Source organism: Buteo buteo, chromosome 1 (assembly GCF_964188355.1).
Source record: "Buteo buteo chromosome 1, bButBut1.hap1.1, whole genome shotgun sequence".
NCBI classification, from domain to species: Eukaryota; Metazoa; Chordata; class Aves; order Accipitriformes; family Accipitridae; genus Buteo; species Buteo buteo.
In genome coordinates this window covers 10,187,859-10,213,094 of record NC_134171.1, presented here as the reverse complement: position 1 = coordinate 10,213,094, position 25,236 = coordinate 10,187,859, and the positions used below count along the sequence as shown (strand labels likewise).

General features: G+C 43.2%; 1 long non-coding RNA gene across 1 annotated transcript; it reads right to left on the bottom strand.

Moving 5' to 3' along the window:
- Positions 1–236: 236 nt before the first annotated feature.
- Positions 237–25,236, bottom strand: LOC142027154 (uncharacterized). The gene is made up of 3 exons (XR_012649026.1): positions 24,501–25,236; positions 22,745–22,970; positions 237–328 (listed from the first exon to the last, which is right to left on the bottom strand). It is a non-coding gene; the product is annotated as an uncharacterized LOC142027154 (long non-coding RNA).

Below are 25,236 nucleotides of genomic sequence, written 5' to 3'. Positions count from 1 at the left end.
AAGGATTTGTTGGATACATTAGGTTTTTCAAAGTGACTGTGCTGATGCTAATCATCGCAAAGTTTAGAATAAAAAAAATTGGTTGAATTTTTTGAATTCCCACAGATACTCAATCTCATTTGGGAAGTCGTGAATGAAACTCCAGAAGCTTGGAAATGACAAACATCCTTAAAATGAAAACAAACTAACTTCAACCCCCCTCAAGGAACAAGCAAATGATTTTTAAGTGCCTACCTAACAACAAGGAGGTGATTTATTCTTGAGAAATCCATGTTGGCTGCTACTCATGGTCAAACTGATTGTTTCCTCCTTTTTCAGGATGCCAGCTCTTGTGGACAGAAGAAAAACAGTAGATATTGTGAGAGATACTGAGAGTTTCAATATGATTTTCACATGACATTTCAATAAGCAAACTCCAAAAAACATTATCTCAAAGGGTGCAAAAATCAGTCTGGGAGAATTTATCAGCAAGGCTCCTCAAAGATGGGTCCTGGACCTAACAATCAGATACTTTCATTACTGCTTCGGGGATGGGACAGAGATGTGTTAAATACACATGCAGATCCCAAATGAAAAGAAAGTGTCAGTGCACTGGTGAAAGGAATTGGAATGAATGTCTTTGGCAAATTGGGTAGGTGGTTTGGAAAATGCTGGCAATTCACCAAGGACAAATGCAAAGTTATGTAGTTTGAGGGCAATGAATTGCACAAATACATGATGAAGAATCACTAACAGGGCAACTCCTCAAGAAGGTTCAGAGGCTGAATTGAGTCACAGGCTGCTGTGAATAAGCTGCACCAAAGTGCAGAGGATAAACAGAAGAGCTGTCAGCTGGATGTGAAGAAATCCCTCTGCTCCACATGGCGTTGATAAAGCGCAGCCGAAGTACTGCACTGTGCTTTCAAAACTGTACATCAAGAAAAACATGGAAAAAGAAAAATCGGACAAAAGACCACAGGACTTTAACAAAAATATGACAACAGAGCAGAATATTGAGGGAAGTCCAGCTACATCCTTGCAGAAGGCAAAAAACCCACACAGCCTGCCTTCCAGTCTTTCTAGTACAGCAAATTTCATTAGATTCCCTGATTAGAAAACACCATGTAGTGTCCACTTGGTCCCTACAAAAAGTTTACTCCCTTTTTCCGCCACTGCGCTATGCACTTCCCTCCTACAAGGAGCCTTTGCAGCCTGCAGAGCCTGCTGCGGCTCTCTGCCAGCTGGCAGCCCTACCCTGCTCTGTGGGAGCACCTCCAGGCCCAGCACAGGCATTCCCAGGGATGGAGCAATCCCTCCTTCCCTCCACAGCACTTAACTTGACCCCGGGGACCACAAGAACGAGCAGCCGCCTTCTGCCATCCTACCCTGTTCAGACACGACGTGCGTCATGCAGTACTTCTGCAACAAACTGAAGAGAAACGATGCTGTGCACCACCTCCCATGGGTGCTCACTACATTGCCTGCAAAAAATCTCCAACATCCATGTATGCATATAGCAGAACAGTGTGTATTTGATTAAATTAGGCACATGTGTGCATCTACATCTGCTGGTAGGGCAGGAACCTTTCCTGCCACAGGGCAATGCTCTAAGTGACAGGTTGTTCAGGGATGTCTCTCCCATTCTGTTCTGATGAAGTTTTTCCACTACACACGCAAATGCTGATGGGGGCTCAGACAGACTGTCTGGAAGGAGACCTGAACCTGACTCTCCTGACCTGCAGACAGGCGCACTCTTCACCTTGGCCTTCTGGTTCATAGGGGCTCTTTCTTTCTGCATCTCCTCTGGAAGAGTCAACAGTTCACCCAAGGTTAAGTTACAATAAAAGTTTTGGTTCTGCTAAATAAGCTTTCTCCAAGAACAAAAACAGCTTTTCAAAACCTCCAAGTATCTCTAGGCCTGGTATTTTCAATTCTTTCAAACATTTCACCCTGTTTTCATTGATTCCTCAAATACTACAATTTGGAAATGATGGTTCCATGTTCTGGAAAGTGCATGTCTGGGAGCTGCATCATTTGCATGCTTCCTCCAACCTAAGGACACCAAACACAGACAAAAATTTTGCACCCCATTGCACTAGTCAGGACTAGAGAAATTATAAAAGAGAAGAGATTTTGTTCTTCCAGCTCCCAAAAACCTTCAGCTACACAGATCCAAGTTGTGATTTCATGAAGCTGCATGTTTGCAAGAAGCTGAATCCCCTTTGCCAGCTCTTCAGTTCCTCTTCACGCCCACCTCTTCCCTTCTCCACCCTTCCAGGCTTAACCTTTCGTTCCTTTTTTCTTGGCTCTTGCACAAGCCTTTCCACTAACCACCACCACCTGAGAGAGAACTGACATACGGACCTATCGGATACACAGGGTCAGACTGTGCAATTGCGCCCATCTACAAGTTTATACCTTCCTGTTCCTTGACACAGTGGTAATGGAGTCACCTTAATATATTTAATCTGGGCTGGGCTTTAATCAGCACCAGTGACTCATGCAAAACAATTGGAGACTGGGGGGGCAGGGAGGGGGAAGTACACTCCCTGTGCCATCCCCCTATCTGTAACAAAAAATCCGTAATCCCAGTGAACAAAGCTCCTGGAGTTTTTAATGCCTTGATCCAATTTCTCGGGCTCCTATTTCTAGATCTCAGCCTCAGCTGTGGGGCAGTTCTGCTCTTAATAACAGAGACCTGTAGTGGTTAAAGCTCCTAGAGGTGCCTTAAAACACAGCTGAGACTGGAGTGACTTAACACCCACAGGTGACTCTAAGAAGCCTCCACTGGCAGGGACTGCTCAGTACCTGCGATGGGTGGGTAGGTGCGGAGCAGGAGGCTGCTGCAGCCTCCAGCAGAGCAGCGATGGGATTTCACTGCCCACGGTGGGCAGCATGCAGTGGGATGCAGGCAGGCCAGCTTCAGAGCTCCCCAGTAACCCCAGCTCGTCCAGTCTGGTGTTGCTAAAGGAGTGCCCAGCATTACTGCAAAAAAAAAAAAACAACAAAAACCACCACCAAACAGACAGCATAGAAAGGCACTAAATTTATGGACAGGATGATGATGAGTGGAAGGGCTGATGTGGATGAAAGGCTGAGAAAGCAATCCTTTCTTTGGCAGCGCTGGTGAGAACTGCAGGTCTGGCTTCACCTCCTGGTTCCCTGCAACGTACCCCCGCACAGGCAGAGCAGGGAAGAGATGGGGTGCTGTGTACATGCTGCTACAGCCACCTCCCAGCTAAGAGGAGGTCTTTTTGGCCACAGCTGGGTGCTCTGGCTTCGTAAGCAGAGGTACCATGTACCCGAAACAGAGACACATCTGCTGCAGGGTTGTGTCTTCTGCTAGAAAGGAGAACACTCGAGAGGGCTGAGAAAAGTAAACAAAAGGGGCTGAGGATCAAAATAAAAGGCAGGAAAACAAAGGGGATTTTGTCTGATAACGATGAGAGGAACGCCAGGCAAAATCATCCAGTGAAGCAGAAGAAAACACGATGCATACTTAACACTGGCTTTGCATTGCAGAGTAAGACTGGCATTTCAGAACTCATTAGGATTCTTTAAAAAATTCATTAAAAGCTTCAACAATAGTACTGCAGTAATTTTCTCACAATATTACCTCCCAGAGCTTTCCTGAACACCTACATTTCTTCGCACACATTTGGACCTTCCAGTACATTTGAACATACATACAAGAGACCTGAAGCTTCAAGTTTTTGTAGGATCAACGATGTATCAGCACATATCATTGACATTTAAAGTTTCTTTATGCTTCTACTTTTCCACAAAACCAAAAGTAGTTCAAACCAGTAAAGCCAATGACAAAATTCCTCAGTTGCTGCAAAAACCACAGCACTTTCCATCCCTCAAGTCTGAGTTTGGGAAGGCTTTTGAAATCAAATTCCTTGCATGCAGCACAGATCAGACTGTCAGGATCAGCTTCCTGTTTTCTTCTCAGCTCCTCTTCTTATAATCAAAAGAAGAAAGTGATTTGCTTTTGTAATCCTGGGAATTACTGGTATCCTAAAGCACGACTTGGGTGTTTTCCTTCAGAATCAGAAAAGGAACCAAAACAGTTTCAGGAAAGATTTTCCTTTCCATTTCTTAGAGCTGTGTCATTTGGGAGGGGAGAGAGGAACAGGCATGGAACTCGGAGAGGACCAATGACTGTAACTTACAACAACGTAAAGCCATCCTCTCCCTCTCTAGCAAGTGAACTTCTGTAAAAATCACAAATCCATGTCTTAACTGATATGTATTGGCAGGTACTTCCACAGAAAGTCTGAACCAGCGCTTATAGGCAGAGTATCTTTTGTGAGTCATTCAGGAAATGTTACGTCCTTTGCCATTTCAAGGTTAGTTTTAAGCTCCCTGAACATAACAGGGCAGGGATCAGGTGCCACAACAAAGACAAAAAGAAGCTGGGAATTAAGAGAGAGAAACCAAAGACATTGTGCTAACTTAACAATCCATTTCTCATCACCACTGTACAGCTTGGCTCACCTTCCAATAAATGAGATGCAGACAACATACAAAACATATAGAAAGGGAACATAGAGAGATACAGAAAAGCTTCCACACAAGGAAATATTAAATAAAGTCGAACTTCTTAAGTAGGAAGAGAGATGACCGATGTCTGAGGTTTATAAAACCATGAGTGAACAAGGTGGTGAATGAAGGATTAGTACTTAGTGGTTTTCATAATGCAAGAGTTCAGTATCAAATAGAAAAAAAACCCAAACAAAACCAAACCCAAGAAGTTATTGTGTAAAAAAAATAAAAAAATAAAAAAAATAAAAAAATAAAAAATAAAAAAAAAATAAAAAAAAATAAAAAAAATCAGATTTGGGAACTCACTCCCATGGGATGTTTTGGATGGCAAAAGGATAAATGGTTTCAAAAATGATCAGATGAATTGAAGGAAGAAAGTTCTGTTGGCTTTTAAGCACAAGTGTGGATGCAGCATCTGGCTCAGAAAGTCCCTAAATCACTAGCTGACAAAAGCCAGCAGGGAATCCTCAGGGAAATAGGATTAGAAATGGAGCAAATATACAGTCATCACTACATTATTCATTACTGGCCTCTGTCAGACGCTGATCCTAGACTCTTTAGCAAGAACTGCAGTTTTCACATTCTTGTATTGGCATGTATAGAAAGGGAACAAAGCTCTGTACTTCTTGTTTCTGAGAGATTCCTACAGAAAGTCTGTCTTGGTCTGGGGGTTTGTATAATTGATTTTAGTCCTGTTCATTCTAGCTGTCTCTGAGTATCTGGAAAACTGATGTACGAGAGAAGATATCAGGGCAGTACATGATATAATTCATTTTGATGACTGTAAGTTATCTGCTGCTGCTGTAACACCACTACAGCATAACTACCTGAAGGACATACTGAAATTACTAAGTGTCTGAAATTGCGTAATGCTCTTCTGGATCCAGTTATGTCTTTACCCAACTTATTTTTGTAAAACACAGCAAAAAGGGCCAATCCAGGTAGCAATCCAACTGAAAGGATAGATGTCCATATGGTGCAAAGCAAGCAGAAATAGTTGGTTTCTGGCCATTCATCTACCTTGCCTCCTTCCCTTAAAATCCCTCCAAGAATTCTATTATTTATTTAAAAAAAACCCAAACCCCAAAACATCACCAGTTAGATTTTTTCATTTGCAGGCCACGTTCAACTAGTCTGTTCAGCAGAAGAAACAACATTTTGCTCAGTGTTTGCCATTCAGTAAGACTGGTCCCTGGTAATACCAGCACAAAACAAGCAGTCCAAAAACTCTAGTTTCCTATCGCTGCTTTTAAGAGGGACCTTTATGAGGAACCCATTTTAACAGCCTTACTATAAACACATCGTTTGCTGAAACTATTTGGAAGTAGTGCCCTTTACAACGGATATACTTGACTACAATCTGATTACACATCTTGATACTTGATACGGCTAACAAAAGACAGGAGCGCTCTTAAAGGTATCTGTGGCACAACACGTCCCTCTTCACCCACCCGACAGATCTGTTACAGAGTCTCTGAATGGACTAAAGGAACCTAAACTTGAAATTTTTAGTATCTTCCCCACAGTCTCCACCCCCAGGTTTTTTTCTCTGAATGCCCACTGAATAACCTGGAGGAAGACACGCGTACTGTGGTTGCCTCTCTCTGCAACAAAGCAAAATTCCCTTTGGTTAACCACCTGCTAGCTGTATAACATGGCATTTGCTTCACAGTTAACCTTAACCAAACGGCACACAGACACCACAGCTGTGTCAGAGGTTCACGGAACTCCACCTCTGGAGATTTTTACTTTTGAAAATCCAGGGATTTGGCATCTATTTGCTCGAGGAAAGGAGTCACTTCCCACAGTTCTTTGAAGACCCACCCCCCCGCCTCAGTTTTACCCGGGTACTTTTGACTATGATCACGCAGGACACAACGTTCACTTCCTCCTCCGGCTCACTGAAATTCCCTGATTTCACCACGCACGGCACGCTGCAGCGCCCAAGACGCGGCACAGGAAGCAGAGAAGCTCGCTTCTTATCGACAGCCAGAGGACAACACAGCTGCCTGGGAAGGCATAATAGACACTTCACTTTAATTTATTCAAACAAGTTTTGCAAGCAGTCGTGACTGGGGGCACGTGCATACACATAGGAACACACGGATTTATCAATGAAACCTGTGGTGACAGCTAGAAGAAGTGTTTACTGCCACAGCTAGGAACTTTTCCTAGAACATTGTGTTTTTAAACTTTTCATGTCACAAAAACTTGCTACAATAGGGAACACTCACTGCATCCAGCTGAACTTTTATTTGACAAGTGTTTTTCAAACCATCCCAGCAGTGAAGCAGCAGCATTAGAGTCCTATTAGTCACTGCAATACCATAATGCCTCTATGTTACTTGAAATGGGACAGATTTTATGGCTGTAACAAATAGGTTAAAAAATCCTTCCAGAAGATAGAAGAATTACCTCAGCTACCCTATCTCAGTATTGACCTGGTAAAACTACCAGTAACATCAGGAACTGAAATCCTGAAATTAGAGCTGAGGAAAGCAACTTTTTTTTTTTTTTTTTTTTCATTTAAATGACTTTAAACACATCCACATAGTGCATCAGAAGAGCAGGAATGAGTCTTGAGAAGTCCACCTTTAAAGCAAACTACCAGCCACATGAACCTCATGCAGAAATGTCAACTGCTTGTGTTACTACCCTGCTACCTACCACTGAGCAGCTCTGCTCACGTCTGCTCAGAACAATCAGAAGCAAAATCACAGCAGCACTACTGGGAACTGCAAACACAGAGTCATATACAGCTCTTTGTTCCTGGAAGATAAAACCTATCTCTGGAAGTGCTCCAAAGAGCATCTCTAAACACACCAGGCAACATGACGTTGCAGAGGCAGTTTCATTCATTCATTCATTCAGAGAGGTAACCAAGCCTTCTCCTCTCCCCATCTTCCTCTGACCATACAGGAACAGGAGAGGATTTCTCACATTTCCTGGACAGGAACGTGAAAACGTCACTCAAATCCACTCCTGAGATAGGAGTGCTGATGTCCAAAATAAAATCCCTGTACGTTACAGGCTGTTACAAAATCATCAGCGTTCAAGTAACCCCAAAGGGCTGGCGTCACTCTGCATAACCAAGAGGACCCAGAAGCAATGTGGAAATTCCATCCTTAAGTCATCGACTGCGACATCCTCTGGCAGTTTTCATCACTGGTACCTCACGTCAAAAAAAAAAAAAAAAAAAAAAGAAAACTCATCTCGCAGTGTGGCCTCTTTTATGGCTTGTTATTTGAACTGTTACGTGTGCAGTTTTTTCTGGTTCAGCATGCAGCCAGAAGGCCAAGAGCTTTTTTTTTTTTTTTCCCCAAGGAGATTTTTAAATTCTTCTGGGTTTTCCCCCCGGCCTCCCCACCCAGCGACTGAATTATGTACCTGCAGTCAGAGCTGCCATGTGCCAGACGTTCTCGCAGTCATGCGGCCAGTCTGCCATATCACACGGCCATGTGGGTAGTGTCACCCCTCCTGAACAAGTTCCTGCTGCTGCTTGTCCCTGCTCCATGACCAGGGCACTGCTTGTCCAAAAATGCAGGACCACATATAGCAGAGGTACAAACCATGAACAGGGTTCAGATGTTACCATGAACAGGTTCATGGTATGAGCCATGAACCAAGAACATACTTCAGATCATCTTTCTGAGCCCCAGAGACAGAGGTGTGAAGGCTTTAGAGATGCAGGACAGTATTGAAGCAATATATGGATAAAAGAAAGACCACAGCTGCGACACTACACCAAATTGCCCTTCCTCCACACAAATCTCTTTGTCCTGCCCCAGGATGCTTCTCATACTTTTAAACTGTTTCCTTTTTCACTCTGGCATGAGTCACCAGTCCAAGACAAAGACGTACAGGGTAACAACCATCAACCCTGCAAAAACTCAAGGGGAAGGATGAGAGAGAGAAAAATAGTAAAGATCAAGTGTTATCTCTCCTTACATGCATCATAGCACTTCGGCTTCTTCGCTTTGTAAGTGTTAAATCCAACTGGTTTTGATCCTCTTCCTCGCCAGCAGAAAAAAAGATGAAACTCTGAAGCTTGTGGAAAAAGCTGACTGCTAACTGCAGTGGAGACCACACAGCAGGTACGACACACGGGTGAGCTCCCCCCTGCAGCCATGGTGACACAATGGAGAAGGGAGGCTGCAGTCACTGTGTGTAGAGAACATCCATCTCCAAACCTGCTCCAGCCCTCAAGCTGGTGACAAGTACTAGCAAGGCATCTATAGGAAAGGCAGCTGTGCCATACCCACACAGCTTCTTTCCCATCTCCAGGAACAAGAGGAAAAAAGTCATGCTTCAAGGAAGGTATGGACAAACACAGAAAAGACACTGGAGAAGAGAAAAAAAAAAAAAAAAAACACTTAATGCAAATATAATTTATTCAGTATGCTACAACAAAAAATGCAGTATTGTGACCAGACCTAAAGAGATTATAAGAAAGGTATTATTCATTATAGGAAATAAATACTAATTTAAAAAAGGATAGAAAAAGTAATTTCTTATGTGGTCAACCAACACTACAAGCAGATTTAGGCCTTCCGCTAACTTGTTACTAACCTTGAGAATAAAGGAGAGAAGTGGATTAGTCCAGACAATGAACTGTGAAAGCTGAATAAATCAGAGGGAAGTTGGAAAATTCAAATAAACTTGAGAATTCTGAGAAGACCAAATTAAACAAAAGGAATGGCACAGGAAGAGAGCCTTCCAACAGGTGAGCCGGAGTGTCATGCAAACACATGGTTTCTTATTTTCTCTAAAAGCCCTCACTGTTCTATCAGAAAAAGTTATGTTATTGTTTTATGAGGATATTGTAATTTCTGTGCAAATATTCCTGGATGTGAGAAAAGAAACAGGAATGGCTTCAGCACATTACTAGCCAAATAACAGCATTATCTAAAATCAGAGACAGCATGTTAAAAGAATGCCTGACAGGTGGCATTACCTTTTAGCAGAAAAAACCCACCCAACCATAAGGGCTTGTGGAGGACAAAGATGAATAGAGAACACAACTGTGGATGACCAGCACACTCCCAAAACAGGGCATCACTAGTGTAAGTGAAGGAATCCCTGATTCCATACTGATGCTAAGCAAACTTACATCTTAGTAAAAATAAAAAGTCATCAGGCACGGGAAAGAAAAGGATCATGACAGTAGGCAACAAATGGCAACTTCAAAAAGGTTCCAGCTAATGTCTGACTTTTTGTCCGCTGTAGTCAAAACCCAGCATGGCCTTGATCCGTGACCTCTTCAGCACAGGCACAACTTGAAAAAGTACTCCTGCTGTTTTGAAGTTCACTGTGAGGAAGGTAGAATCAATGCTCCTCCTTCTCTCACCCCAGCAAAAACACCTACCCCAAAACCCTAAGAGGAATTGATATGAGTCTAATGAGTGCTGGCGCTTTGAGGCAGAGACAGTGGAACGTCTTGGGATTTCCTACCCAGCGTGTGCATTCCCATTGCAAAGCAGTGAAATTCTTAAGGCTGTGAAACTGTGCCACCTATGTGATCTTTCAGACAGTTTTGAGGAGGGGAGTATATGTGATAATTCTGTTGCTGTGGTTTGGTTAAAGATGGTTTCCTGTGAGGCTGGGCCTTCAGCATAGAAGTTTCAAAAGGGGAGGTGGGGGGGTGGGAAAAGACTGACAAGCAAGTTAGACGCAAGCTTAGACTCTCCAGGAAACCACAAAATAACCCCTCTGAAGACTGCAAAGTGCTATTTCTGTGCCTCTATCATCTTTTAAGGAGACAAGAACGGAGGAGGAAGGGCTAGACAAGAGAGCTGAGCGTGAAACCAGAGCTGAACACATGCTGAATGAACGTAGGCACGAAGGAAAGAATGATTGGGGAATGGCAAACCCTACTGAAGTCAACGGGAATTGCATCAGCAGCTTCATGGAGCTGGGGCTGCACATAAAGATGAAAATCCATCTAGACAGGAACAAAGACAGACAGTTGCTGTCAGCATAGGAGCCATGCATGGGAATGCCCCTGTTGAGCTACGCATGAACGGTGTGCTGGAATTACCAAGCTGGCTAGAGTTATTGCAAGGTTAAGCCACCACAACCAGACTGTGGTTGAGGGATGCCAATATTTTAAGCAAGTCTTCTGCATAGCAGGGAAGACAAATGAGGTGTGGAAATTGTTAGTGGGATACCCTTTGTGCATCACTAGCTGTACTAGCCTTCACCACAAGGGTTTGGAAACCTCATGGTCAAGAGCAGAGGTTAGCCTCAACGCTGCCTGTAGCAGAGTTGTTCTGTATTTGCTCTGGCTCAAAAGCAGTAATTAAGAAACACATAGCTTGCAGAAATAACGCAGGAGTACGATTCATCTGCTTCATTTGGTTTGTCACTTAAAACTGGGCAACGTTTCAAAAAGAGATCAGCTAGAAGAGGGAAAGCATTTATAAGAGATTAATGGCTCTTAAATGACAATGAACTGATCTTCCCCTCTGCTGTGCCTCATGGCTCAAATTTATTTTCTAGAAGGGAAAAAACACAGAATGCTGCATTCATTAGGCTGAACTCCAGCTTTACATTACACTTGCACTGCTGGAAACCACAGGCACCTAAGAAGCATCAAATTATGATTGCTCTGCTAAGAGCTAGAGCAGAATCAAACACTAAAAATAGAGAGGTATCAGTTGGTTGAAAGACCTTCATCTGATCAAGGCAAAACAGTGCTTTGCAGGAAATTACGAGAAAGCTTTTCCCCATACTATCATTTTTCAAAATGTTAAGTGAGAAAAGCTCACTTAAATATTAAAATCAAAATATTAAGTGAGAAAGTCCTCTGTAGCAGGTGACAGATCTATCCTGTAAGAAATGAAGTACAGAGTATTTTTCAGCACACACTTCTAACACACTTCTTAAACATCTATTTTGAACATGATAGTCTTTCAATCAAGTGACAGATCCCCTTTGACTGTAGTTCCAAATATAATCAAAGAAGAGGAAAGGTTAAAAAACAACTGTTTGCGTGTAAAGTCTTGGTGCCCGTATTGAGTGTGGTACGAGTAGGCAAGGATAGAGCGGTCATTACACCACAGATCAGAAAATGAAGTTACCCAAAACACTACCCTGTAATCTTTAACAACAGAAACAAGAAAAACACATTACCATGATTTCATCAAAACATACATGCCCTCAGATAAGCAGTAAGCTGAGGAAGTAGCGGTAAGATATTCTTGTACTGTCAAAGCATGTGAAAAGGTCTCCTCCTCCTTGAAAAGGATTCCACTAATAACACGCTGTTTCTACCTTCACATCTGCCTAGAGACAGGCTGCATGCAATAAAATGACACAGCAAGGCACTCCATCCCAAGGTTTTACAGTGGCCATCAGTCTCCGGTCTACTTTACTGCAATGTTTTTGCCACAAAAGCCTGGCAAGACACACTGTCCTGGCTATAGGCAGGTACAGTAAAGGAGAGCATAACACTGAGTAACCTGGTCACAGCAGCTGTAGAGTGCAGGGAACTCAGCACAGCTATATGTGTGACAAAGTAGACAATCACTGTGCTCTAGAAGCACAGAGTTCAAAATACATTACAGAACACGGAGATTTCTTTTGAGTTTTAACCAGCATAAGAGAAATCCATTTGACAGTGGATATAATTCTTTTTTTGGGGGGACAGATGGACACATAACACCACAATGACTGGCTAGTTTCTCTTCTGAAGAGTCTCTCAAATTATGTACAGCAGAACTCCCTCAAAAAGAAAGGCTGAAGAGAAGTTACTAAGATACTGCAGCCATTGAGCACATCATAACTTCCACAACTATGGAGAAGTGCTCAGGGGAAGTGTGCACTGAGCTCCTAGCAGTTGTTCTAGGACGGTTCCTCTTCAGATAGTCAGGGCACAATTTAGGAGCTATCATAGCCTGGGTGGAATTCACCTGAAGAACCCTGGACATGAAAAAAAAAAAAGGACTTCTAATTATCAATAGTTGCACACATCTCAGTAGAGATGAGGATGTGGGAGGAGGGAACAGTAGTCTTCCAGCTTCTGAGAAGAGGAGGAGGAAGTATGGGACCCATGCCAGCTGATTTTGCTCCCTTACACTGGGGAGAGGAAGAAAAAGTTTTCCTCCATTCTTCCTCACTGGGGACTAATTTTCAAATCCACTGTGGGACAGTCAGAGTCTACCATATGGGAAAAAGCTGAAGAAAAGCAAAATCTGCTTGAAGAAGGCTGAAGAGAAGTTATCACAGAGATAGAATACATGCATGTGTTTGTGCAAGTGCATTAAGTAGGTGAAAGTATGTATTAAAGTAAATCATCTGGGATTTAGTGTATTTGCAAACTGTCTTAAAGAGTGGCCAGTCCATCAGAGGTAGACCACTATCATTCTACAGGTACACAAACCTGCCATATGTCATGGAAGCTGCATATGGAAGAACCAAATTAGAAGTGCCTTTATCTCCTACTGTGTACTCGCTCACTCGGTCCTAGAACAGGGTTACAAAAGGTCTTTTCCCAGGATATAACAGTACCCAGTAGCGACATTCCTGACATTTCCTACGCAAGTGGAGCAGCTCCTTTCCTTCACAGAAAGATTGACACTGTGACACCACAACCAGTTCCATGGAAAATGAAAATTAAGGAGCAAACAGTAGCCAGTGTCCCTAATCTTTTCCCAAGATTCTCCCCCTCCCACGCTCAAGGTATATCACAGGGGGCCTCTCTGAAGGGCCTGTATACAAACAAATGCTGCAAAACAGAACAAACTGGAAGTCCATGTGCAGACACAAAGCTACGATATCTCTAAGAGTAGAGATGCAGTGGGATAGTTTACATGACTGCAGTGCTGTGATGGATGGATGGATGATGGCTCTTCAGGAAGGAAAAAAGAAAAAACAGAGAGCTTGGGGCTGTGCTCTATGCAAAGAAGTGGCCTGAACATGCAGAGCTCTGCAAAGCAATAGGTGACAGACTGATCAAAAGCTTATAGGTCAGGACAAGAGAGGAGGCCAACAAGCATAATAGTGTGATGGGTGTCTGCCACAGGCCACCAAAACTGAGAGAAAGTGGATGAAATCAGCTGTAATCAGCTGGGAGAAGCCTTTTGATTGCAGGCCCTGTTTCTCCCTGGGGGTTTTCACCACCCCAGTAACTGCTGCGAAGAAAAGAAGGAAGGGTGCAAGCAATCCAAGAAAGCAATCGTGGAGGACAACTTCTTGAAAAAACTGATGGACAAGTCAATTAGCAGAGACACTCTGCTCAATCTGCTACTCATTAATCAAGATGAACTAGTTAAAGCTGTGAAGGTTCATCACAGCCTTGGCCACAGCAATCATAAGATGGCAATATAAAGATCCTGAAAGAAGTAAGGTAGGCAGGTAGCAGAACAGAGATCTTGAACTTCGGAAGAGCAGACCTAGGCTTGTTCAAGGAACTGGTAGGCAGGATCCCATCGGAGGCAAAGGGGCCTAGGAGGGCCGACTGATCTCCAAGAACAACCACTCGAAGCAGAACAGCCTGTTCTGATGTGCAGGAAGTCAAGCAAACGTGGCAGGGGGCCAGCTCTGCCCAAGGGGGAACTCCTGACTGAGCTCAAAAACTAAAAGGAAGTGTACAGGCGGTGGAAGTGGGGACGGGCTTTTTAGGAGGAATATGGAGACAACTCCTGAGCACACAGGAGAACAGTAAAGTAAAAGCTTGGCTGGAGTTGAAACATGGAAGGGGTGCAGAAGGCAACAAGAAGTATCCCAGCAGCAAGGAAAATGCTGGTCCATGGACAAAGGGCACAAAAAAAGGCCAAGGTATAAAATGCCTACTTGGCTGGGAAGGTCTGTTCTCAGTCCTCCTTGAAGTTAGTGGCAGTCTGTGCAAGTAAAACATAACCCAGAGTAGAAAAAGAGTGGGTCAGGGGCCGCTTCAGCAAATCAGACATCACAAAAGACAGCAGGAAGCTGGACTAGATGACCTGCAAAGGTCCCTTCCAACCTGAATTAGTCTTGATTACAGATTCCCAGGGATCACCATAAACTCTTGTATTATCTAAAGAAAAATCAAGGTAGAAACGTCATCTCAGTCTATCATCTTAACCATAGCTGTGGCAAAGTTAAAAATCTGCTATATTTAAAGACAGAAGACATAATATAACAATGCATACGAGAAATAGCAATTTTAAGTTCACTAACAGTTCTTATCCATATACACTACACTGTCAGATGCTGACATTACTATATTTTCAGACACCAGTATCTCAGGTGAGAACAAGATGGGGCCAAACATAGTGCTGCCCTCTAAATCATATCAGAAAAGCTGTTAACATCATTGCTTCCCCCTATTACCAAGGGGTTGACATCAGAGATTTGGTGGCTGAATATTTAATCCTATAATACTCTAATATTAAAAAGCCCCCAAGCCCTTAGAGGAAGGATGTCCATTGCTTCAGCACCACAGTAAACTCATTTAGGATGGAAAAGGTAATAACAACTTCCACGTGGAAGATGCCCTCTCCTGCTGTTTGTGTTTGCTAACTTCTCCAAGGATATCTGGGCTCCCTTTAAATCTGGGCTGTAGCATACAATTGCTAATGTATTAAGATACCTTTCCTAGAGGTCATCAGTATCCTGCTGCATTGTCAAGTGGCATTATTTTGATGTAATGTCAAAGCAACCATTAGAACAAAATAGGGAAAGAAAGCCCCTGCAGGGCCACCTTCCAGAACTACTTGGATCACAGTAATAACCAGTTTGAAGGAGCTAGTCTGCAAATACAGACAGGTATATTAGCTCTGTGAAGAGAACAACCCAAATATTAGGAAAATGAGTAAAACATGAGTATATCATCAGTTCTGTCTAAAGGTCCCTTCACTGAACCATCAGCCAGATAAATTCTTCTACATTTTTCAAATTAATCATTATCTTGCAAACACAGAAAGCAACAATTTTAATTATTATTTTTAAATAAAGCAAGGCTGCTGCAACAATCAAATAGCAACTACACACTTAGTCCCAGTGCTACAGCAGGAGGGAGCTGAGCTGTAAAAGCCTGTGCCTTCAGACAACATAAGGTTTTAAAGTTCAAGAGTTTTTCAGACCCTTCTTAGAGGCTGAAACATTCTCAGCTGAGCACATACACTCATAGACACTCTCTTTAATGAACTGAAAGTGTCAACTTCCCATTGGTGCGTCAGATGGACTTTTTCTCAAGCAGTGGAAACAATTGTCTAGGCAGCACTTGCGTGGGGTTGGAGACACCACTGAGCTGCTGAAGTACCTTTCATAATAAAATTGAAACTATGAGGAGAGACCATTCATTCTTTACCTCTGAATCAGGAAGTCCACTCATTCATCAGGTCATGTAGCAAAACACATAACATTCACACCATCCCCGCCACTCCTCCTCCAAACATTAACTCACAAAAAGCCATTCAGAGGCTTCCTCAAGCCCACCGGGAAAATCAGCGGGGGCTTTTTGTAGGCGTAGCTTATGGTAGTCTAAGGTCAACAGCTAATTTCAGCCAGGGAAAGCCCACTGCCATTTATTTATTATTTCCTTAGTGTAACTTACACAGAGTAGGTTAAAAAGGGAAAGGCCTGAGACAACCATGATACAGCCAAAACGAAACAAGGCTCCTCATCAACAAAACCAGCCTGAGACAATATTAACAAACATATCACACCACATGCCAGGTTTAATATGCTATTCCACCACAAACGCTACCACCGCAATGCTCACACCATTATCGTCACATAGTGGAACAACCTCCTGCAAGAACATGATCTCTACCTCAAGGCTGATGTAAACCAGGTGTTTCACTATCCCACGTTCAACATTTGAAATACATTATATGAATAAAAATTGTCATGAAGAGCTTCTTATTGCAGTATCTAAAATCAGGAGATCTGGATCCTGTTCTCATCACCCTTATCCTTCACTTCCTCAGGAACGGAGGTAATATGTTACTTACTAGAAGAAGCATCAAATGGTTTGAGATATCTAAATGTACTACAAAGGTCCTAGCAGCAGCCCCAGATACACGGAAAACAGAGTCCTTCCTCCTGTACCTGCATCATAGGTGTGGGTGGGGAACCATGTAAGAAGAAAGAAGCACGAAGACAGTGAGGGTTTTAAACAAAGGGAGGAAACATGCCTAAAGAAAATGGAAAGTTGGGAATGGCAATGCTGTTTCACTTTCAAATTCTTGAAACGCATGGGTTAATCCCTACTCTTTCCCCAGAACTTGCTTAGAAGCCATGAGATTGCTTTTACCAATACAGGCAGAAAGCTTAGAGACATGAAAGATGAGCCTAAGGGCTAAAAAGTAAATGAACAGTAATAATAAATAAAATGCCCATTTATTACAACCAATAAGTCAATGAACAAATTGCCCAGAGAGGTTGCACTCTCCATACTAGAAGGTTTTCAAGGCCAAACCAGATGAAGACCTCAGTAACCCAATATGATCTCAAAAGCTGACCCTGCTTAGAGCAGGAGGTTAGACTGGAGACTTTAAGTCCCTTCCAGCCTGAATTACCCTGTCCTGCATTCCTGTTCTGCAGCCTTCCTGGGTTCAGCCTCTGACTAAAGGGACTATCAAACTCTTCAAGCCTGTCAATACAGACGTGTTCACGTGCCACCTTCAGAACTAAAATTCCCCTTGCAAGCTTTCCAGCCTTAAAATATTAAAGTGAGCAAGTCATTAACCCTCCTGTCTAATGGAACCATCAACTCTGTGATCATCTATTGCCAGGTAGTGCAGCAGCTTTGAGACAGCACCAGAGAGCTGGGCAACAACCCTTGATGTGGCACAGGGAGGGTGCTAGAGAGCATCTAAAAGGATGCCCAGGCTGTAACGTGTGTGCCAGACTTCGCTACCCTACCAGATCTCAGGCCTCACTAGAAACCACAATCACCATGAAAACTGCAGCCCACACTTCATGTCTGTAATTGGGCTGGCGTATGAGTGCAGCAGGCAGGGTGGCAGAGAGGTGGCATCTTGCAACAGGCATGGCCCGAGCCTGTCTCCTTGAAGCGTCAAACCAGACTGAGTCATACAGAATTGAGTCGAGTTCAAAATTTGAAAGGGAAGCCAAAACCCCTGCAAAATGCCCCGCTTCCTGATGATCGGTGGCCAGCCCTCCGCTGGGTACAGACTTTCGCCGCCTGCCACCTCGTGCTTCCCGCAAGCACTGCCAGCAGGGGCAGGATGCTGCACCAGGAGTCCTCTCTAGAGCATGCTACCAGTCTTGATTGGTCTGCACTAAACATTCGTTTTCTTAATTAACACAGGGAGAAATGCAATTAAAATTCCAGCCAAACCCATAAAATGAATCCCTGTTTGTCATCTGTTTTTCTCATCTGTTTCTGGCTAGCAGCACCCCTGGCTTAAGGAGCCAGATAGAATTTACAGTACTCTTTTTGATGCCCTGTTGGTTGTCCCATTTATTTTGACACGAATAGCATCAAACTGCATTTGCAGCTTTGCTGTTACCTGAAAATTCACCACTTCTTCCCCACGGCAAGTGCAGCTGCTAAGTTCTGCTCAAAGAACTCATTCGTCCTTTGAGCTATGTCCACTGAGACACCATGCATGAGGTAACAGGGAGAAAGAACTGGAAATGATTTAAAATTTGGATAAAATTTAAGACATTCCTGATGCTGATCCCTAAATATGAAAAAGCATGTAGTGTTGGCAATGGAAAACAGCAGAGGAAGATGACAGCGAACATAAAAAGGAAGCTCACTTGGCCACAAAGTACATGAACTTCTGCATGGGTCACACCACTCTCACTATGGCCAGAGCATTTCCTTTCCTGGGCGGCTTCTCCAACAAGGGACTGCCAGAACGCCACTATAAAAGGGAGCAGAAATATTTCAGCAACTCATCCTAGAAAAAAAGCAGGATGTAACCTTCACACTCTGAAAGGACAGGATCCACACAAATTATTTTTGTTTCCAACAAGTGAAATTCAGATCTACTGTTTTGAAATTTGAGTTTCCAATGTAATCAAGCTTCTGCCTGTGGTGGGTTGACTCTGACTGGATGCCAGGTGCCCACCAAAGCTGCTCTATCACTCCCCTCTTCAGCTGGACAGGGGAAAGAAAAATATAACAAAAGGCCCATGGGTCGAGATAAAGACAGGGAGAGATGACTCAACCAATTACCACCATGGGCAAAACAGACTCAACTTGGGGAAAATTAGTTTAATTTTATTACCAATCAAATCAGCGTAGGGTAATGAGAAATAAAACGAAACCTTAAAACACCTTCCCCCCACCCATCCCTTCTTCCCAGGCACAGCTTCACTCCACATTTTCTCTACCTCCTCCCTGTCAGTGGTGGTCAGTTCATGACATGTTGTTTGTGCTGCTCCTTCCTCCTCAGGGGCAGGACTCCTCACTCTTCCCCTGCTCCACCGTGGGGTCCCTCCCACGGGAGACAGTTCTCCACAAACTTCTCCAACGTGGGTCCTTCCCACAGGCTGCAATTCTTCACAAACTGCTCCAACATGGGTCCTTTCCATGGCGTGCAGTCCTTCAGGCACAGGCTGCTCCAGCGTGGGTCCCCCGTGGGGTCACAAGTCCTGCCAGAAAACCTGCTCCATGTGCTCCTCTCTCCACAGGTCCACAGGTCCTGCCAGGAGCCTGCTCCAGCATGGGCTTCCCATGGGGTCACAGCCTCCTTCAGGCATCCCACTGCTCCGGCGTGGGGTCCTCCTTTCAGGGCTGCAGGCGGAGATCTGCTCCACCGGGGACCTCCGTGGGCTGCAGGGGGACAGCCTGCCTCACCAGGGTCTTCCCCACGGGCTGCAGGGGAATCTCTGCTCTGGCGCCTGGAGCATCTCCTCCCCTCCTTCTGCACTGACCTGGGGGTCTGCAGGGCTGTTCCTCTCACATGTCCTCACTCCTCTCTCTGGCTGCAGTTTCTGTTGTGCAGCAACTTTTTCCCCTTCTTAAATCTGTTCTCCCAGAGGCACTACCACTGTTGCTGACGGGCTCAGCCTTGGCCAGCAGCGGGTCCGTCTTGGAGCCGGCTGGCATTGGCTCTGTCAGACACAGGGGAAGCTTCCAGCAGCTTCTCACAGAAGCCACCCCTGTAAAGCCCCCCCACTACCAAAACCTTGCCATGCAAACCCAATACAGTTACACAGACAAAAGGCAAAGCAAATTGTACCTAAGTGAACATTACCCTGAAAAGGCACTTTAAGCTTTCGGGTTAACCTTTGGGTCTCATCATCACCAAAAAAGTTACAGCTTTTGCAATCCTGCCAAGTCCACTTTCGCTGAAACATAGCAACTGATAGGTTTTAATCTTCTGCACAGATTATGGCAACTCTTAAGTGATCTAAAAGCGCCACACACTCCTTGCAGAAATTTAGCATCCAGTATCCTGTAATGCTGGTTATAGGGAAGATTATTTTCTCACCTGAAGACCAAGACGCTGGAAAACTATTTTTTTTTTTTTTTTTAAACAAAGTGTCAAGTTTCATAGTGAATTCTCAATAAAAAGCTTTAAGAGGCAACTTTTCATTCTATTGGAATAAAGCTATTGCACCAGACCAAGATGCTTAAACAGACTTGGCCAAGCTCTTTGCATATACCTGGTTTCCTTCCCCTGTGTTTGCACAGCAGTAGATGATTTCAACTCTCTCTACACTTCTTGGCAGGAAATGGCAGATTTACTAGTTGAATTAGACAAACCCATTCTGAGCTGATCATTGGAAATTATCTCACTCCCATGCAAATGAGTACATCTGCTATGAGACAAGGATCCTCACTCAATGCAAAACTTGCTGCCACTGATCAAAGCTCTCAGCTTCTTTCTATTAGCAAAAGGTGAACAAAATAAGTCACGTGCTTTCCTAGAAATTCATTTCTAGTGGGTAGAAACCATTGCCATTCTCCACAGTAGACAATCACGGCTGGAGATCACATTTCTACCATAGCTGAATTACATGAGGTCCTGTACCTTTAGAATTTCTTAAACATTAAACACATAAGCCAGCTGATTCACTTCCCCATACATAGGATGGTGATACCGTACCAGGTAGCCAGTCCATGCAACACTGATCTCAGAATGTAACCTACACCATTAATTAGCATTTAATGTTCCCATCACCTTACTTAACAGTTACTGCTAGACTTCTGCACAACACCTTTCAAAAGAAAATTCCCCCCATATGCATGTTCCATGCTCCAAAGACCAAGAACCATTGGGGGGTATAAAAGAAGTATTTAATAACGACTAAGCCATCTTTCAGAAGTACAAAAGCGATACTTAGTTTGAGGGTCACTTCACAGTTCCTATTCCCACAAGGAAACATGGTCATGTGTGGTGGAAAACAGCAACCAGATTAACCTAATACCCTGACATGGTAAGACAAAAGACAAATTTACTAAAGCCAGGAACAAGAGGTGAAACCGACCCATAGAAAACTGAGCACTAAGGGTCTGGATTGCAATTTGGCCACAGCTGTGAGGTACTTGCTTCCTGATTTATGAGAATCTACCAAGAGAGATTACAACGGGCCAGGAAATCCACAGCTCCTATCCATCCCATCCACTACCTCCTACAGCACAGGACATGCCGTTACTGTGGCACGAAGGAATGAGCTAAGAAGAAAACACAGACCCCTCCTCTTTCTCTCATTCAATGCTGTTTAGAGAACAACTAGGAACTTTAATTCATTCCGACCCCACTGAACTTACTTGCAACATGGTCTGACTACAGCATGGGGCACTTCATCCATTTTCAGCCACGCAGCTGTCCACACACGATAAGAAACACTACAGTGTGATGGCAGCATTTCAGGGGTGCATAACAGTTTAACTGAACAAAATAAACCCCATAGTACTAATTCCTAAGTTCTGCTTAACAAAACTGCTTCACCTCTGTGCTGATGCTTCTTTTGTAAAATGGAGTAAAGTCGTAGCTGCCTCACATCTTTCCTGCCTCAGCAGTTGTACACCAGTGTCCGCTTGGAGACATCTTTACCACAGTTCAGATATTCATTAATAATCCTCTTAAAGAAAGAACAATTCTCAGTGCAGTGACGAGCTACTGAATTGCATGGCTAACAATAAAACAGAAATACTGTCAGCAAGTTGAGGCAAAAGCTATTTAAGAAAGTAAGTGGATTAAATCAGAGTCCTTTACCAAAAGAAAGTAACACATTTCCAGAGAGTTGTAGGACACAAAAGCTTGCACTAAAGATTTACAACAACCTTCTTTTACATGCTTTACAAATAAAGTTAAAATGCAAAAAGGAATTGCCAAAGACCTTAGAATGAAGAACCCCCCCTTTTTAAAGAAAAAAAGTACTTAAAAATAGCTATTTTTCCCTTATTCATTTACCCACTGCTACCTAATTTTGGGTATCATACAAGTTACAATGACTGAAGTTGTGCAGAGCACACCACTTCCTCAGCATGGCCATGAAATAACATATCTTATTAAGTTTAGGCCTATAAAAATGCTACGCTCCCCCCCCCCCCCCCCAATATTAAAGAGGAAGTAGGATTTTAAGAAGTCATCTCTGTGCAACATTTAAGCCTTACACATTTAAAACAATGTTACCTTTAAGACCAATACCATTTTAGACCATTACACATTAAAGCAGGGCATCCATATTTACACACATAACTGAAGTAATTAACATGCTGCTTTTTCATACTTATGCTGCATTATCTCCTGCCATCTAACACAGAGAATGTGTTCCAGGCTATACGCAAAAAGAATTAGGTTTTGTGTTGGTTTTTTTTCCTCCCAGTCATTTCAAAACACTATCACTTCCACAATTTCTCAACCAGCTGCACTGTTTCCTCATTGGGCTACTTTTGTTTGGGCGATTCTGTATTACAACAACATTCAAGATTGCTTAAGTTACCAACAGCTAAATATTACAAAGTGTCAATTGGTATCAAAACCAGATCCAGAGTATAGATGATAATCTCCCCGTTTAAACATAGAGTGTTTTGGGCTTTTGTTTGTTTGGGGTTTTTTTTTGTTTGTTTGTTTTTTAAAGAAACTGGGCAATAAGCAAAATCAGCCAGCCAGCCCAGAGATTGTGATCTACAACTGTGTTTGGGTTCCAGTTGTTTTCAGTAAATGCTTTTCCCACAATACCATACCATGCCATGCTGACATATCGGTGGTATGAGACAAGGGAAGTGGCAACATGTCATGCCAGATCTTATCTGTCCCTATACCACATAGTTTAAAGGATCCCAACCCAAGGACAAACATACCTTTGTATGGGTAATGGCTTCCACATTTTAAGCTTCTCTTCCATGTTTAGTCTACTTGCATGGATCACACAGATTATCATGTCCTAGTTCAAGGCATTGCCAAAATCTATGTCTCTGCCAATGCTTAATCCGTTCAAGCCCCTGACTCCTGTGCCTAAGATGTTCCAAGGCATCTAGAGATGAAGCTCCTATTGCACAAGTGTAGATTAGTGTCCAAAAAAGGCATCTGCACGAAGAAAGAGAAAAACAATCAGGCTATACTGGCTAACACTGACAAAAGCAAGACATTTAAAGTTCAGACCACATAAAAACATGCCAACTCCCTCCAGTAACTCAGCTGTGACCACTTGGGATTGCCTAATTGTTAAGATTAGTTAAAAATGGATTTCAGAGGAGCAGTTACCATAATGATCATAACTGGTGGTCTTTGAATGAACTGAAATAAAGGAATACTTTGGAAGAGAGTAACAGTTCTGATGCGGCAAGATGATTATTTCTCACACTGTAAAATCAGTACACTGACCTGTTTAATTCTTGCATTTCCACTTGTTTACATCACTGTCTAGCATTATGTCCCCAGCTGTAGATCAGCAGAGAATTTCAGAAACATCTGAAACCTGTTATGACTTTACACATGCATTTACATAACTCTTTCACCAGTGCTCAACTACCAATTATGTTTTTGTACCAATTTACAAAGCAGCAAAACACAGTATGGAGAAGTAGAGTGATGTACTTAACACTTTCCCTGGCAGGTTTTTCTATAAACTACTTTGCTAGGTGTTAAACAAAAGCTCTGTAGTATGAATAAGGAGCAACACATCACATAATAGACTTAAGCCTTTTGCCTTACAATTCTGTTCTTAGCCACTCACGTTTATCTTCACCGACATTATGCCAGCTCCTCTCAGAATTACACTTGAAGACTGTAGGCAGCAGTCCCAGATTTTTTATTTTTTTTTAATAAAAAAGAACAGTCAATACACAATTTCATGCCTCTTGACTCAAAGAGGATAACTCATGATACAGAAAGGATAGGATTTTCTGCAAGACAGCCTTCAGAAAGTTTCCCCACCTGGTGAAATATGTAAAGTATGACCAATGTAAATGACACAGAAGCTCAGAAACAGCTGGGGAGAATGAATGACTGAAACAATTTCACTGTAGACCACAAAATGGTTTGGGCAAGTGACATGCCCCACGGTTACACTACTGAAAATGTTCATTAATTCTTTAAATGGACTTTTCAGACATGCACTCTGAGTCTAAGAAGGAAAGATACATTACCTTTTAAAGCTTGTAAGATAATCTGATGGCACAGAAAGAAGTAAATAGAAGCCCCATATAAGATAAATGGTAGCAAACTGCATTTTCATTACTCTTCAAATGGAAAAGTTTGTCTTCTAGTTAACAGGTAAACAAAGACTTGATTTGCAGACTGTTACAGAAAGTAAGAGTACACCCAATTAAGAAATCTAAGAGATGACTTTGCATGAAAGGATAAAGGCAACAGTGTTGTTGGTACGTTAGATACTAGTGTACTATGGGCACTTCTTCCACTCCTACTTTGAAGAGGCAATCACATCTTTCACAGTCAGCAAGACTACACAACTATGGTGCATGGAAATACACAACATAAATTCTCATTATTTCATTGCATGTCATCACTCAAGACCGGTAAAAAATAATTAAAAAACCCTCTTTCTCAACAGATCCACTACATGGATAGCTCTGACAACCCAAAAGCTCTGTTTACCTGCATAAGATATGTAGCTCCTTCCATCTCTCCCTCTGAAGAGAGGTGTTCCTCAAGGGTTGGTATTGGGACCGGTGCTGTTTAACATCTTTGTTGGCAACACAGACAGCGGGATTGAGCGCACCCTCAGCAAGTTTGCAGACGACACCAAGCTGTGCGGTGCAGTTGACACGCTGGAGGGAAGGGATGCCATCCAGAGGGACCTTGACAGGCTTGAGAGGTGGGCCCATACAAAAACTCATGAAGTTCAACAAGGCCAAGTGCAAGGTGCTGCACATGGATTGGGGCCATCCCAGGCACAAACACCGGCTGGGCAATGAGTGGATTGACAGCAGCCCTTGGGAGGAGGACTTGGGGATATTAGTGGATGAAAAACTGAATATAAGCCAGCAATGTGCGCTTGTAGCTCAGAAAGCCAATTGCATTCTGGGCTGCATCAAAAGAAGTGTGGCCAGCAGGTTGAGGGAGGTGATACTTTGCCTGTACTCTACTCTCATGAGACCCCACTTGGAGTACTGTGTTCACTCTGGGGCCCCCAACATAAGAAGGACATGGAAGTGTTGGAGCAAGTCCAGAGGAGGGCCAGGAAGACGATCAGCGGCTGGAGCATCTCCCTTATGAGGACAGGCTGAGAGTTGGGGTTGTTCAGCCTGCAGAAGAGAAGGCTCTGGGGAGACCTTCTAGCAGCCTTCCAGTACCTAGAGGGGGCCTAGAGGAAAGATGAGGAAGGACTCTT